This window comes from Harpegnathos saltator, unplaced genomic scaffold (assembly GCF_003227715.2).
Source record: "Harpegnathos saltator strain DR-91 unplaced genomic scaffold, Hsal_v8.6 scaffold111, whole genome shotgun sequence".
Taxonomy (NCBI): domain Eukaryota; kingdom Metazoa; phylum Arthropoda; class Insecta; order Hymenoptera; family Formicidae; genus Harpegnathos; species Harpegnathos saltator.
In genome coordinates this window covers 819,446-834,599 of record NW_020229886.1, presented here as the reverse complement: position 1 = coordinate 834,599, position 15,154 = coordinate 819,446, and the positions used below count along the sequence as shown (strand labels likewise).

Sequence of the window (15,154 nt, the reverse complement as noted above, 5' to 3'; positions counted from 1 at the left end):
CAAGTTGCGTTCCTCCTCCAGGATGTAACACAAAAATAATATATACTTTTTCATTTTAACATGAGTATATCATGAATAGTGCTATTGTAATTATTATATTCTTATATTATACATTATGTATTATAAATATAATTTATTTATTGTATTTAGAGTTGTAGAAAAATAAATGCAGATTATAGACCCACATAACATTAGATCTCCAAAGTATATCCTTATTTGATCAAAATGATCTTATTATGATCCAAATGAAAAAATTATCTGTAGGAGTATCTGAGGATATGCATTAGCCACAAATTACACAAGATATCCGCATCCGTAGGATGTTCTAGTGTGTTAGTTGAGGTTTACTGAGGAACAGCGATACATTGTTTTTTTATGATGCAATATTTATTTGATACTGTGATCCATTCACATATAGTAATTAGTTTTTGTTTTTATTAATTAGATATTTAACATGTATTGTTCATGTCTGAACAATTGATTGATCCAAAAAGCATAAAGAATACAAAAAGAAGTTAATCTATATATTATCTATGTCTTATAATCTTTTATAATAACGACATGTAATACTTAGATAAATCACTTAATATCTTAATAGTCTAATACTTACTAAATATTTTATATTTTTATGATATATTTTTTTACTTAGCCTACAAAAGAAAAACGAAAATTTTGGAAAAGTGGCGATTTATTTCTCAACATAGTCTCCTTTTAGCTCGATACACTTGACCCAGCGATGCTCCAACTTCTTTAACCCGTCTGAAAAATACGTTTTCTCGAGGTCTGCAAAGTAGGCCTCCGTGGCGGCGATGACCTCCTCGTTCGACTCAAATTTCTGCCCGGCGAGTGACTTTTTCAAGTTTGGAAACAAAAAGAAGTCGCACAGGGCCAAATCTGGAGAATACGGTGGATGGGGCAGCAGTTCGTAGCCCAATTCGACCAATTTGACCGTGGCGAGGGCGGAGGTGTGAGCCGGTGCGTTGTCATGGTGGAAGAGCACTTTTTTCTTCGCCAAATGGGGCCGTTTTTTCTGCAATTCGGCGTCGAATCGGCCCAATAATTCGGCATAGTGCAGCCCTGTGACCGTTCTGCCCTTCTCCAGGTAGTCGATGTAGATCACACCTTGTGAATCCCAGAAAACGTGGCCATCACCTTTCCGGCCGATAGGACAGTTCGCCTTCTTCGGAGCACGTTCGCCGGGTGAAGTCCACTGTTTCGACTGTTCCTTGGTCTCTGATGTGTACCAGTGGATCCATGTTTCGTCGACGGTCACGAAACGACGCAGAAACTCCTTCGGATTGCGTTTAAACAGCGTCAAACACTGCTCTGAAGTGGTCTCACGGTTGCGCTTGTTGTCCGGAGTGAGCAAACGCGGCATTCATCGCGCCGACAGCTTTCTCATGCCCAAAATTTCATGCAGGATATGACCCACGCGGTCTTTTGAGATGCCTACTGTCTCAGCTATCTCGCGCACCTTCAATCGGCGGTCTGCCAATACGAGATCGTGGATTTTTGTCATGTTATCCTCCGTGGTAGCCGTTTTCGGGGCACCTGGGCGTGGCTCATCAAAAACCGACTTGCGACCACGTTGAAACTCGTTAAACCAATTTTTGACGGTCGCCATCGAAGGAGAAGAGTCACCGTACACAGCATCCAAGCGCTCTTTGATTTCGCTGCGCGATTTCCCTTCCAAAAACAAGAATCGAATCACCGACCGATATTGCTCTTTTTCCATTTTTCTAAAATCCGCGGACACGCCCGCTTCCACACGAGGTCAAAACAAAACTACGAGTTCGATTCGGCTGAAATTTCGACAGTAGCCGTCTACGAGAATGTACTACACGATAGTAAATTTCTCTTGCGATAGTAGCGCCATCGGGCGGTGAGGCTAAGTACTTATCGGACCGCCCTCGTACAAAATATGTACTAGGTAATATAATAATAATATGTGCGTGTATCTGTATGCATAAAAAAGTTTACTTGTTATTATTTGAGAAACGTATAATACATGTAATAATGTTAATGTTCCCCACACAACAATATGACGTCTAAAAGACGTCTTAAAATTTTTTAGACGTCTTAAAAAGTTGTCAGAATGACGCCTTTATGATGTCTTTAAGACGTCTTATGTCCCGATTTAAGACGTCTTTTAGATATTGTTTTAAGACGTCTTTTAGACATTAATTTAAGACGTCTAAACGACGTCTTATTTAAGATAATTTTAAGACGTTATAATCTAATAGTCGGTAATACAGGTAACTGTAATTTTAATAAATAATCGTAATTTTATATAATAAAATGTGATTTTATTTAATATAATATAACATAATATAATATAATATAATATAATATATATAATATAATATAATATAATATAATATAATTGATTTGGAAATGATCTGCACTATACGTTTGGCAAAGATCCGGATAACATTCCCTGACAACCAAATAACGAGGATACTGCTTTGTATTGCATTGCGCCTTGCACCTACACTCAGGAAATCTGTTCTAGCATTCGCTGCTGCACTAATAAAAGTTCTCGCAAAAGTTTTGTGCTTGTATACGTATATTTTTACTTTGATATTTTTATGTTTCGAGATGTCCATATAAAACTTGAACATATTTCAAAAAGTTCCTTTACCTATGTGCAAAACATCTCTATTACTAAAATTTTGCAAAATTGGGCAGACAAATGAAAATATAAAATTTAATTAAAAATAGAGAGACATACAAGTCAGGCAGTGCTTATTTCCTTTCTAATATTTCAGCTGTATGTATTCGCTTGATGCACCATTTATACATGTAAAAGTCCATATAATATATATACATATATTAGAGAAACACCATTTCTCGCTCGATACCGACGAATTTTAATTGTTCCGTTGGTCTATATCTGAAAATTATCGCATGATTTTAATTGTTTGCAATTAATAAATTAAACAAAACATTATAGCGACATACCTATAGTCAAAAAATAATTCTTCACTAGGTTGAATCGCTCTCTTAGCAAAAATACTTATTCTATGATCACCGTTTACCATCATTACTTTCGCATAACAATTTGGATTTATCGAGTGATTAGCAAACTTTATTTTATTCCCTTTCCGTGTCGCGTCTACAACAAAATCTGAAACCGACCAAAAACTTTTAATTTTTATTATTTTTCAACATTTAATTAACCATTATATCTATCTCTACTTACCATTGTTAAGATTAAAAAGGAAACTACACATATATTTATCATATACTTTTCCCCTCCTGTTAGCTTCGTCTTGACTGATAATTTCGCCGCAATATTCCGAAATGAATTCATTTTTTGCTGCTGATCTTTCAAATTGTATAAAGTATATTCCAAATTAAAAATTCTACTCATTATACTGATTATACTGATTTTCACTTTAATAAATTAAATTTTTCGATACTTATAAAATACACGTTGCACGCTGACATTTTTGCAAGATTTAGAATTTATTTGGAAATAATGTGCACCATATGTTTGGCAAAGATCCGGATCACATTCCCTGACAGCCAGATAACAAGGACATTGCTTTGTATTGCATTGCGCCTTGGACCTACACTCAGGAAATCTGTTCTGACATTCGCTGCTGCACTGATAAACTTCTCGCAGAAGTTTTATGCTTGTATACATGGGCATGAATTATCACACTGACGACCGGGATGATCACAAGGTGCAAAATTGTGCACATGATTAGCACTTATTCATTCAAATAAAACGTACGAATTAGAGGCAAATAAGATGAGGGGATAGTATAAAATTTAATATATCCGAGTCCTTAAGTTGTATTTTCCGGCAATGCATAGACCACAACCGATGCTTTTTTTCTTTTTTCGCGGCGGTGTGAAGTCCTTGAGATTTTCATTAGCAGGAATGTTCTTTCTGTGCAAATTCGTATACTTCCTTGCATGTTTTTGTTAATAATCATATTTACTTCTTAATCAATCACTGATGTTTAATAAAAAAATATCCTAATCAATCACTAATGTGTATCCCGCTGATGATGACGATGTACCGATGTTGCGTACTTAATATATGTATATATTCTTAATCAATCACTGATGTTTAATCAAAAAAGTCCTAATCAATCACTAATGTATATCCCACTGATGACGGTGCACCGATGTTGCGTACTTAATCCATTTTTTCCCAATGTTGCGTATACGTAACACGAAGTTTAACTTCACAAAATGCAGTCAAAATGAACTTATTTCACAATTAGTGTAACACTTCGTGAAAAAAAATAATTACTGACGTCAGTAATTAATTATATAAACTTCGTGTTGCATGTACGCAACATTGGGAAAAATAGATTAATGTATGTATACTACGTTATAAAAAAAATTGAAGAGCAACCTCCCTAGACAACGAGTCAATAAGCACCTCTCTCTCACTCTCTCTCGCTTGCTCGCTTGCTTGCATTCGCTGCTGTCTGCTCTTCAGCGCTCTCATAGCGCCCCTGCGATTCTTTAACTCGTTATTGGAGTTAACGACAGTTTCGTTATCGCTGTGCAGCTTTTCTACGGTATACAAAAGCTACGCAACGATAACGAAACTGTCATTAACTCCAATAACGAGTTACAGAATCCAGCTGCTGCGGCGCGATTCTTTAACTCGTTATTGGAGTTAACGAAACTGTCGTTAACTCCAATAACGAGTTAAAGAATCGCACCACTGGTGTCGGGAAAGCAATGTACACGTTTTGCCTCACTCCTTCGTGTCCGACGTTTCTTACTGAATCGAAATTTTCCGTGATTGGTCTATGCTCTTAGATCCAGTCAAGAATAAGAGCATACAATAATGTTAAATTGAATTAATTTTACTGATACTTCTAAGGACAGTTTGAAAAAATAAATAAAAAGCAGAATCATTTACCAGTGAGAAAGAGAGACATTTACCAGTGAGAAAGGAAAACACAAAGTTATCAGTCTGCGCACAGATTGTTTGTTGAGAAGGACATCTTTAAAAAAAATGTCATGATTACGTCATAATTCAAGTCTTTAAAATGTCTTAAAAATGACGTCATTTTTATGTAATAAATGATACGTCTGAGAAAAGACGTCTTTATGATATCATAATTTAAAAGTCTTTAAGACGTCTTAAAAAAGACGTAATTATGACGTAATAATTCATATGTCTAAAAGACGTCTGAAAAAAGACATCATTATGACATCATAATTTAAAAGTCTTAAAGACATCTCAAATAAAAAGTCTGAAAGACGTTTTAAACAAATCGTCTTAAAGACGTCTCAAATAAGAAGTCTAAAAGACGTCTTAAACAAATCGTCTCAAAGACGTCTCAAATAAGATATCTAAAAGACGTCTTAAACAAATCGTCTTAAAGACGTCTCAAATAAGAAGTCTAAAAGACGTCTTAAACAAATTGCCTTAAAGACGTCTCAAATAAGACATCTAAAAGACATCTTTTGAACAACGTCTTAAAGACATTTGAAATAAGACATCTTTCAGACATCTTTTGGGCAACGTCTTAAAGACATTCGAAATTAGACGTCTTTTAGACGTCTTTTGATAACGTCTTAAAGATGTCTAGGATAAAACGTCTTTAAGACGTCTTTTAGACATATGTGTTATGTGGGTTGTTTGTGTTGCATATAACGAATAAGATATATCATATATTCTACAATATACAGTCTATAAAGTAAGAGCGTGCACAGGTTAATGTATAGAAAAATTTATTTTTAATGATTTTTAAGTATATGGATTTGTTGTATTCCATGAGAAGAAAAATGCTATACCATTAATAATGAGTCTAGTCACCACCGGCATTGATAATTGCCTTGCATCTCCGAGGCATACTTTCCACTAAGTTAACTGCGTATTCGTTCGGTAAAAACCTCCAAATGAGACGAATTTGTCGTGTCAGCTGCTTCAAAGTGCACACTCTTTTTTCTCGAAGCTTGTGCTTGAGATATGCCCACACATTTTCAATGGGATTTGCATCTGGCGACTATGATGGCCAATCAAGTGTGACGATGCCAGACTGCTCTTTCCACTCGGTGCAAAGCTTGCTCCGGTGTTTTGAGTCGTTGTCTTCCTATAAGATCCAGTCTTCGTTTTTTTTATGAAGCATCGTTCAGCAGTCGGCAACAAACACTTCTCACAAATTTTAAGCATTTTCACAATTTTTTTTCCATATTCGGCGTCACTTTGCCTATCGAGCCACGTTCTGGCAAGTCATCGACATTTTTTATCTTCTTATATTGCTGAACCCACTTAGCGACGAACGATTTTGACTTTCCCATGTATTTAGCAGCCACTGCATATGACATTTTTGGTCCTTTGGGGTGGGAACAAAGGAACACAGCCTCGTAGCGCGATGCGTATGCGGCACTCATGGCGGTTAACGTGTTTCTCAGGTTAAAGTTCGACGCCAACTAAATCTTTTGTGACAAAGCATTCACGACAAAGATTTCATCTGTCGGCTCACAAAAAACTAGGACGATATTTGAAGCCAACTGCCATTTATGCCGTGTACGCTCTTATTTTACAGACTGTATATAACTATCACACAATATATAGCCCAATATATAGTTGACTCGATACTTCAAGTACACGCTTTAAATCGTCAATCGCCTATTTAAGGTCTTGAGAAAGAATAATAAAATTGTCCATATTTGTTAGAACAGTTGTTCGTAAAATCAGGTCTTTGAACACGGCGTTTATAAATTTCTGGAACATGGCAGGTGAGTTGCAAAGTCTAAACGGCATTCGTGTAAATTCATCTTGACCGGTAAGGATAATGAACGATGTGAATTCTCTACTTTCTTCAGATACTTCGACGTGGAAAAATCCATTCTCAAGACCTAATATACTAAAGCACTTCGCGCCTTGTAAACAATCCAATTGACCCTCGATCAGTGGTAACGGGTATCTATCTTTAATGATCTTGCAATTAAACTAATAGAAATCCATACAGATCCTTGTAGCACTGTTTTTTTTCTTTATCAATACTATAGGACTTGCATATTCTGAAATAAAAGGTCTAATAATATCGGTCTAATATCGTCATTTAACCACGTGTCTATTTGCCTGTTGACTTCAGCTTTTTCCGGTGGCGATAACCTGCATGATCTTTGATAGACAGGAATATCGTCTTTAAAATATAACGACATTTTAACACTAACTTCGCGCATCTTTTTAGGCTTATAATTTTTAGCAGTAGTCTCTACTTTTTGTCGGGTGTCTTATTCAGCAATATATGAAAAATCAAACGGATCTACATCCTCCATGTTAACTTTTAATACTTCAACTTTTAATATCTCTGAATTACTAGCCCCTTCTTGTGCTATTTTGCGAATCGTGACCCTACCTTTAACAGAATGTAACTCAACTTGATTCAAAAAGTCTGCGCCAATTAAAACTGCATGCTTCATCGTTCGATCGTCTATAACATGAAATACAATTTTATACACTTCATTATCGATAACAATTTTCGTTATAAAAGAATCGTATGACTTGTTCAACAGGCCTAATCCATCGAATTTAATTTCACTTCTTAATTTAGAATAACCTATTTTCTCGTAACACTCGCGATTTATTAAACTCAAATCACTACCTCAATCAATAAGCCAACGAAAGATTGATTCATGATCTCGACTGTCCTTTACACGACTTAGCGATATGTCCGAATTGATTGTATTTATAATACTTAGCGCCTTGGTTTCTTGCAGAACACATCTTGCCCAAATGGTCACTGCTGCCACAGCTGAAGCATCGTCTCGTTTCCTCTGATGCACTTGCATCTGATCGGGTCACCTTCTTCTTCTCATTCGGCTTAACCTTATGGGGACCTTATGATCCAGAGCGCTCAAAAATAAGGTAAGTTTAGGAATTTTGTCTAGGAAACTATTAGGAGTACAAATAAGTTTCCGCCGTTTGACAAAAGATGGCCCCACCAGAAGGTTATGTTGAAATTGTCAGATGTAAAACGTAATATCGTAAGTTTGGACATCTGGTAACAACATAATCTTGAAGTATTAGTGACTCCGTATCAGCATCACATAATTTTTTTCGTTAAAAAATGTCAAGTTTTGTGCCGATTAAGCGTCATTTGCGGGAACTTTTGATTTACTTCTTTAATTTGAAGAAATCTGCAGCTGAAGCGCATCGATTGCTTGTAGAAGCATATGGTGAGACTGCTTTAAGTGAGAGAAGTTGTCGTGAGTGGTTTCAAAAGTTTAAAAACGGTGAGTTTGACGTGGAAGACAAAGAATGTAGTAGAAGGCCGAAAGTGTACGAAGACACGGAATTTGAAACATTATTGGAGGAAGATTCGTGACAAACGCAAGAAGAACTTGCACTTACATTAGAAGTAACTCAACAAACAATTTCACATCGTTTAAAATCGTTGGGAATGATTCAAAAACAAGGAAATTGGGTTCCATATGAACCGAAGCCGAGATACGTTGAACGCCGATTTTGCACGTGTGAAATGCTGTTTGCCAGGCATAAAAGAAAAGGTTTTTTGCATCGTATAGTCATTGGTGATGAAAAATGGATCCACTACGATAACCCAAAGAAGAGAAAATCATGGGGACCACCTGGCCATGCTTCAACATCGACAGCCAAACTGAATATTCATGGAAAAAACTCATGCTGTGTATTTGGTGGGATCAGCTTGGTGTCGTGTATTATGAGTTGCTCAAACCGAGCGAAACCATTACTGGAGCTCTCTACCGAACACAATTAATGAGATTGAGCCGAACACTCAAGGAAAAACGCGCCCATTATTACTCCAGACATGACAAAATTATTCTCCTACATGACAACGCTCGGCCACATGTTGCAAAACCAGTCAAAACCTATTTGAAAACATTTAATTGGGAAGTCCTACCCCACCCGCCGTATTCACCAGACATTGCCCCTTCCGATTATCACTTGTTCCGGTCGATGGCACATGGCCTGTCTAAGCAGCGCTTTACATCATATGATACTAAAAATTGGGTCGATTCATGGATAGCCTCAAAAGATGAAGAGTTCTTCCGACGTGGTATCCGAATACTGCCAGAAAAATGGGAAAAAGTAGTGGCTAGTGATGGACAATACTTTGAATAAAACGTAATGTTCTTCCACAATAAATTCCTAATTTTTAATAGAAAACGGCGGAAACTTATTTGTACTCCTAATATAACTCCGATTAAATTGAAAATTAGTGAGACTTTTATACATATTTAACGAAGAAATAAAAATTTTTACAAAGCAGTTCATTAGATTTAGCTAAGTTATGCGCCGTTTCGCACGAGGCATCGTGTATTGTCACGATTTGAGATCCTAGTACACTGCTTGAATGATCTGGAGCACAAATATAAAGCATTTTTTTTATATGAATACCTCTTTAGCGTGAACCTCAATCCGGATAAGAAAAATATATGATTTCCTTAAAAAAAATTTATTTGGTTTAAAAAGGAGTCCGATTTTTCGTCAATTCTTTGACACTTTTTCAATAAAAAATAGTTTATTATTAATTTTTTATTGCTTTCATATGTTCACTCCAAAGATATAATTGTTATATTGAATTATCTAAAAGCTGAAGCTGACTCGATTATAAGTTTTTGAATTCTGATGTCAACCAATTTATAAAACATGGTTTCGAGAAAAACGCATTTAAAGTTTCGGTTACTATTTTTTCATTCTTATAGTATGTTTCTGACTAATCTATTTTTTTCCTGGCCCATAGAATAACCTTTCTGATTCTTCGTAAAAATCGTGTAATTTCTCTACATTGTTTTGGCTGGCCATACGAGCTTTCTTTAGTATTAGCACTTTTGATTTCCATATGTGTGAGTCGCCGTTTATCTGCGTAATCAACAAACAACTTACATTGCTGACCAATAATTATTCCTATCGTTTCCATAACTTTTAGAATGCTAATGTAATCCTCGTTAAATACTCCTACAGCCAAATATGTACAAGATTCGAGAAAAAACTGAGTTCAAACGATTATTAGAGATTACAATCTTGCTGAGGATATACACACATACAGAGTGTCCCATTCTAAAGTTTCCACTAAAATATCTCTTTAGGAAAGCATTTAAGAAAAAAAATGTTTTGGGCAAAAATTGTTTGGTTTGAAGGGAGACATAAGACAGCGATATCGTTTTATTTACAGATCGCGCCACTTTTGAGATATTCATTAATCATCCCTTTTCTTAGATGGAAATCTTAAATTTTTATTACATCATCTCTTTCTAATAATTAATTTGAACAACTTTTGTCTGAAACATTTTTTTATTTGCCTAATATTTTTTGAGATATTTAAGGATAACTTGGTAACTTTTTCAATATTTAACTTACGATATCTCACTAACTGTTTGTCGGAAGAAAAAATAGTACGGGACTTTTTTACTCTATTTGGTCTCAAGAACATATTGGTACAATAATGCTCTATTTTTTGTTCCGACAAACAATTAAAGATATCGTAAGTTAAATAATAAAAAATTATCAAGTTATCCTTAAATATCTCAAAAAATGTTAGGCAAATAAAAAATGTTTCAGACAAAAGTTGTTCAAATTAATTGGTAGAAAAGGGTGATATAATAAAATGTTGCGATTTCCGTTTAAGAAAATTTATGATCAATGAATATCTCGAAAATGGCATCATCTGTAAACAAAGTGCTATCGCTGTCTTATATCCCTCTTCAAACCAAACAACTTTTGTTTCAACAATTTTTATGTATTTTTAATTTTCTAAAAAATAATTAAGCATATCTACTTAAATCAGACATACTGTATATGCACATTCATCTATCTAACATCTTTATTTCGTGTAATAAGTTGCATGTTGTGTAAAATTAACTCTCTTGCATTTTGTAATATGAGGAAATATGCATAAGAGACATAAGAGAGTTATTATTGAATACAGCGCAATTGAAAGAAAATAACACAACGCCTATCTACAGCGCGGAATCTATAGCACGATATCATCTCATTTTCCTAAAAATTGATCATAACCATATTGTATTATTATACAGGGTGTCCCATTTAACCTGACAAATCGTAATATCTGGAAAACTATATGTCGGATCATAAAAAGTGGGTAATGAAATTTGTTCGTCTCGAAGGGGGACATCCAATTAAATCAAACTCGATCTCCCATCCCACTCCCGGGGGATGGGGGTGGGGGGCAACTTTGAAATCTTAAATGGGAACCCCCATTTTTTATTGCAGATTCGGATTCTACGCCACAAAATACGTAAGTTTCGTCCGAAACTTTTTTTTTATTCGTGATGGCGCTGTAATCGCAAAAAATTAGATTTTCTGCAATTCTCCAGAAATGATCATTGGATTGAAAAATAAAAAAATACCTGTTCAATATTTTTAAAAATATTTTTAAAAAACATAATAACAGTTATTCCCCCCCATCCCCTTGGGGTAGGGTGGGTGGTAACGTTCAAATCTCAAATAAGAACCCACATTTTTCATTGCAGAATTAGATTTTACGTGAAGTTTTTATGGGAACAATTTTTTTCATTCGTGATAGATAGCGTTGAATTTTTCCGAGAAACTATTGAAGTTCATTGAAGTTCAAGGTCATCATTTTGAGCATTTAATTTAATTAAATGGTGGAAGGTGAAGGGACTCACCTGAATCAAGCATCCCGATGGTAAAAGGCGAGGGGATTCACCTAAAACAAGCACCCCGATGGTGAGAGGCAAGGGGACTCACCTAAAACAAGCACCCCGAAGGGAACAGAAAGCTATTACGTCCTCGTCGTTGTTCCTGGGTAACGCTAAAAGTAGTTTCTCGGAAAAATTCAACGCTATCTATCACGAATGAAAAAAATTATTTCCATAAAAACTTCACGTAAAATCTAATTCTGCAATGAAAAATATGGGTTCTCATTTGAGATTTAAACGTTACCACCCACCCTACCCCGAGGGGATGGGGGTAATAACTGTTATGTTTTTTAAAAATATTTTTAAAAATATTGAACAGGTATGTTTTTATTTTTCAATCCAATGATCATTTCTGGAGAATTGCAGAAAATCTAATTTTTTGCGATTACAGCGCCATCTATCACGAATAAAAAAAAAGTTTCGGACGAAACTTACGTATTTTGTGGCGTAGAATCCGAATCTACAATAAGAAATAGGGGTTTCCATTTAAGATTTCAAAGTTGCCCCCCACCCCCATCCCCCGGGAGTGGGGTGGGAGGTCGAGTTTGATATAATTGGATGTCCCCCTTCGAGATGAACAAATTTTATTATCCACTTTCTTTGATCCGACATGTAGTTTTCCAGGTATTACGATTTGTCAGGTTAAATGGGACACCCTGTATATGGATGGATTTGGTATCAAATGCTCTTTAATTTTTGCCCTGATGAAATTTTTTAATTTTGCAAAATTAAAAGGATAGGGGGAAAGAAATTGAACGAATTGAATATCACTTTATGAGTATATTTTAATCCGTAACAGTGTTTAATATGAATTTCTTCACTTCTGACACCGTCAACCAAGAGTTCTACGGCGAAGGACTAGGGCTCTGAAAATCTTGATGTAAAATCACACAACAAATTTGAATGAAGGCAAAAAGAAATTCTTAATGTCTGGGTCGCCCGCAAAGAGCCACGAACTGAATTCTTTTGGCGCTTTTTGCCAAATTAAATCAACCATCCTCGATTAATTTAATCGGCCAATTATTTTATCAGAATTGACTAAACACATCTGTCGTTAAACAGACTTGACCAGTCACGGTTGATACGTAATTGTTAGGCCGAAGATAAAGTGAGAAATATTCATAGCTAAGATCCAATATGACTGACTGAAAACTTTTAGTAACTATCAGTAGGTATTCGCAGGGTCGAGTGTACAACCAGCAAATACCAAGTAACAGCAACATAACAGTTGGTCATAACTTTCCACTCGACAACGTAAATACAACGTAACACGTATGTTACATAAAAGTTACATTTCCGAGTGGGAAATTATAATTAACAGTTACATCAACTAGCGGTACACAAGCATAAGTAAGAAACATCGCTACGACACAATTCGGTCATGAACGTAACAGTAGATGTAAAGAGGGAGGTCGCAGAAAACGCAGGTTGACGTAAAAATCCAAGAGAACAAATAAATGAGCAAATAACCGTCTTTGTAGCACATACATTGATTTATTATACATAGATTATTCATAGCTTATTTTTTCTCTATTTTTTATAGCAACAGCAAATATATATATATATATATATATATATATATATAGTTTGGTCAGATTAACAAATGTTCACTCTCCAATCTACCGTTGATGCGCCATTCATGTATCGACACACCGGATATAAGAACATGAACGATTGAGCCCGCATCGCCGGCAGGTTGTAATACACGGAGGCCCGATCAATCATCCGGGCATGACCGCCTCCGTTTGAAATTTTGTAGCTTATAAATGATTAATTTCTTGATAATTATTTTCATAAATGAAAACATCCAAGAAAGGTCTAATTACATAATTAACTAAGTTCACAGCGCGTACTAAAAGCATACTAAGAGTCCTCTACCGTTTCTTCCTTTGATTTACTTTCTCACAGTATATCAAAGGTACGCGCTGTCTCCTCCTTTTGTCCTTCTTATCAACACTGACACAACGAGCAACAACGAACCGTATTGCGTAATTCAAAAAGGGTCCTTCCCCGCGAAGTAGAAAGTACTCCCCCTGCACTTCGCACGCGCACGTTGCATCATACATCTCTCTCTCTCTCTCTCTCTCTCTCTCTCTCTCTCTCTCTCTCTCTCTCTCTCTCTCTCTCTCTCTCTCTCTCTCTCTCTCTCTCTCTCTCTCTCTCTCTCTCTCTCTCTCTCTCTCTCTCTCTCTCTCTCTCTCTCTCTCTCTCTCTCTCGTCCTCTCTCTCTCTCTCTCTCTCTCTCTCTCTCTCTCTCTCTCTCTCTCTCTCTCTCTCTCTCTCTCTCTCCCCCTCCCTCCCTCCCTCTCTCTCTCTCTCTCTCTCTCTCACTCTTCTCCTTCGTCGTCCATCGACATTTTCGCATTAAATGCCATCGCGATTACACTGATATTTTATATAACAGTCCCTACACTTTTATAATACTATGTACAATTCTTTGGCACCGAAGTTGTCTTTTTTATTTTGTCTTTCTTTCTTCCCGGTCGCGCAATGCTAACGAAGGAAAATCCAATACGAACGTATTATCCCCAGCATGTGAGAGGGCGACATCAGAGCTTAAGTATATGTTCGTGTCGTGTGCTTCGAGAATCAGTAGATCACACTCGATGTATTGTGATAGTCATGTGCATGTGTGTATATAAGGTTCAGAATTTCTATTACACACTTCTAAGGGTTGTAGAGGGGACTTAGTAGATAAAGTTTTGATAAGGAACTCATGTCCGAAAATGTACCATAATTGATTCGATCTTATTATTGTAGCATTGAAACGGTACGTTTTCCAGACATGGATTCCTTATCAAAACTTTATCTACTAAGTCCCCTCTATAACCCCTAGAAGTGTGTAATAGGAATTCTGAATCACCCTGTATATGTATGTGTGTTGTGTGTGTTCGTTTAATGCACCAAGAGATATGGGAACTTTGGTAGCTCATAAACAATATATTGCCTTTGATTCGCGTGTCCTGTCTTCTCGTACATCACTCAATCCTGATGATCTTCGTTTTTGCTCTCTTTTTTCTCTTGTAGGTTCGTTAACATATTACAACGCCCCGCTCTTCTGTTGTCCTCCTCTCTTTCCTTTGGCATAGGTCGTGTATACAATATATTTCTGCGCTCTTCGCCCTTTTTCGTCATATTAGTAATGGAATGTGTGTTGTTGATAGCACTGCCAAACTTCGTCGTCGTGGGAGACTGTCAGAGCTCCGTCAGAGTTGCCAATCACATTGCCAATCCGACTCGGACGCTTTTTGCGTACACTGCCCGCCGTTACACACACACACACACACTCTCTCTCTCTCTCTCTCTCTCTCTCTCTCTCTCTCTCTCTCTCTCTCTCTCTCTCTCTCCCTCTCTCTCTCTCTCTCTCTGTCCTTTCTTCTCGTATTTCGTCCCCGCCGCGTAGAGACAGATCGGCAAAGCGTTTAGCATCCAAGTCGGATTAGCAAAGTGACTGGCAACTCGGAGCTCTGACAATCTCCCACGACGACGAAGTTTGGCAGTG

At 36.5% G+C, this 15,154-nt stretch overlaps 1 long non-coding RNA gene across 1 annotated transcript; it reads right to left on the bottom strand.

The window, feature by feature from the left end:
- Nucleotides 1–2,742: 2,742 nt before the first annotated feature.
- On the bottom strand, nucleotides 2,743–3,368 carry LOC112589107 (uncharacterized). Its single transcript, XR_003113283.1, has 2 exons — nucleotides 3,203–3,368; nucleotides 2,743–3,127 (listed from the first exon to the last, which is right to left on the bottom strand). It is a non-coding gene; the product is annotated as an uncharacterized LOC112589107 (long non-coding RNA).
- Nucleotides 3,369–15,154: the final 11,786 nt, after the last annotated feature.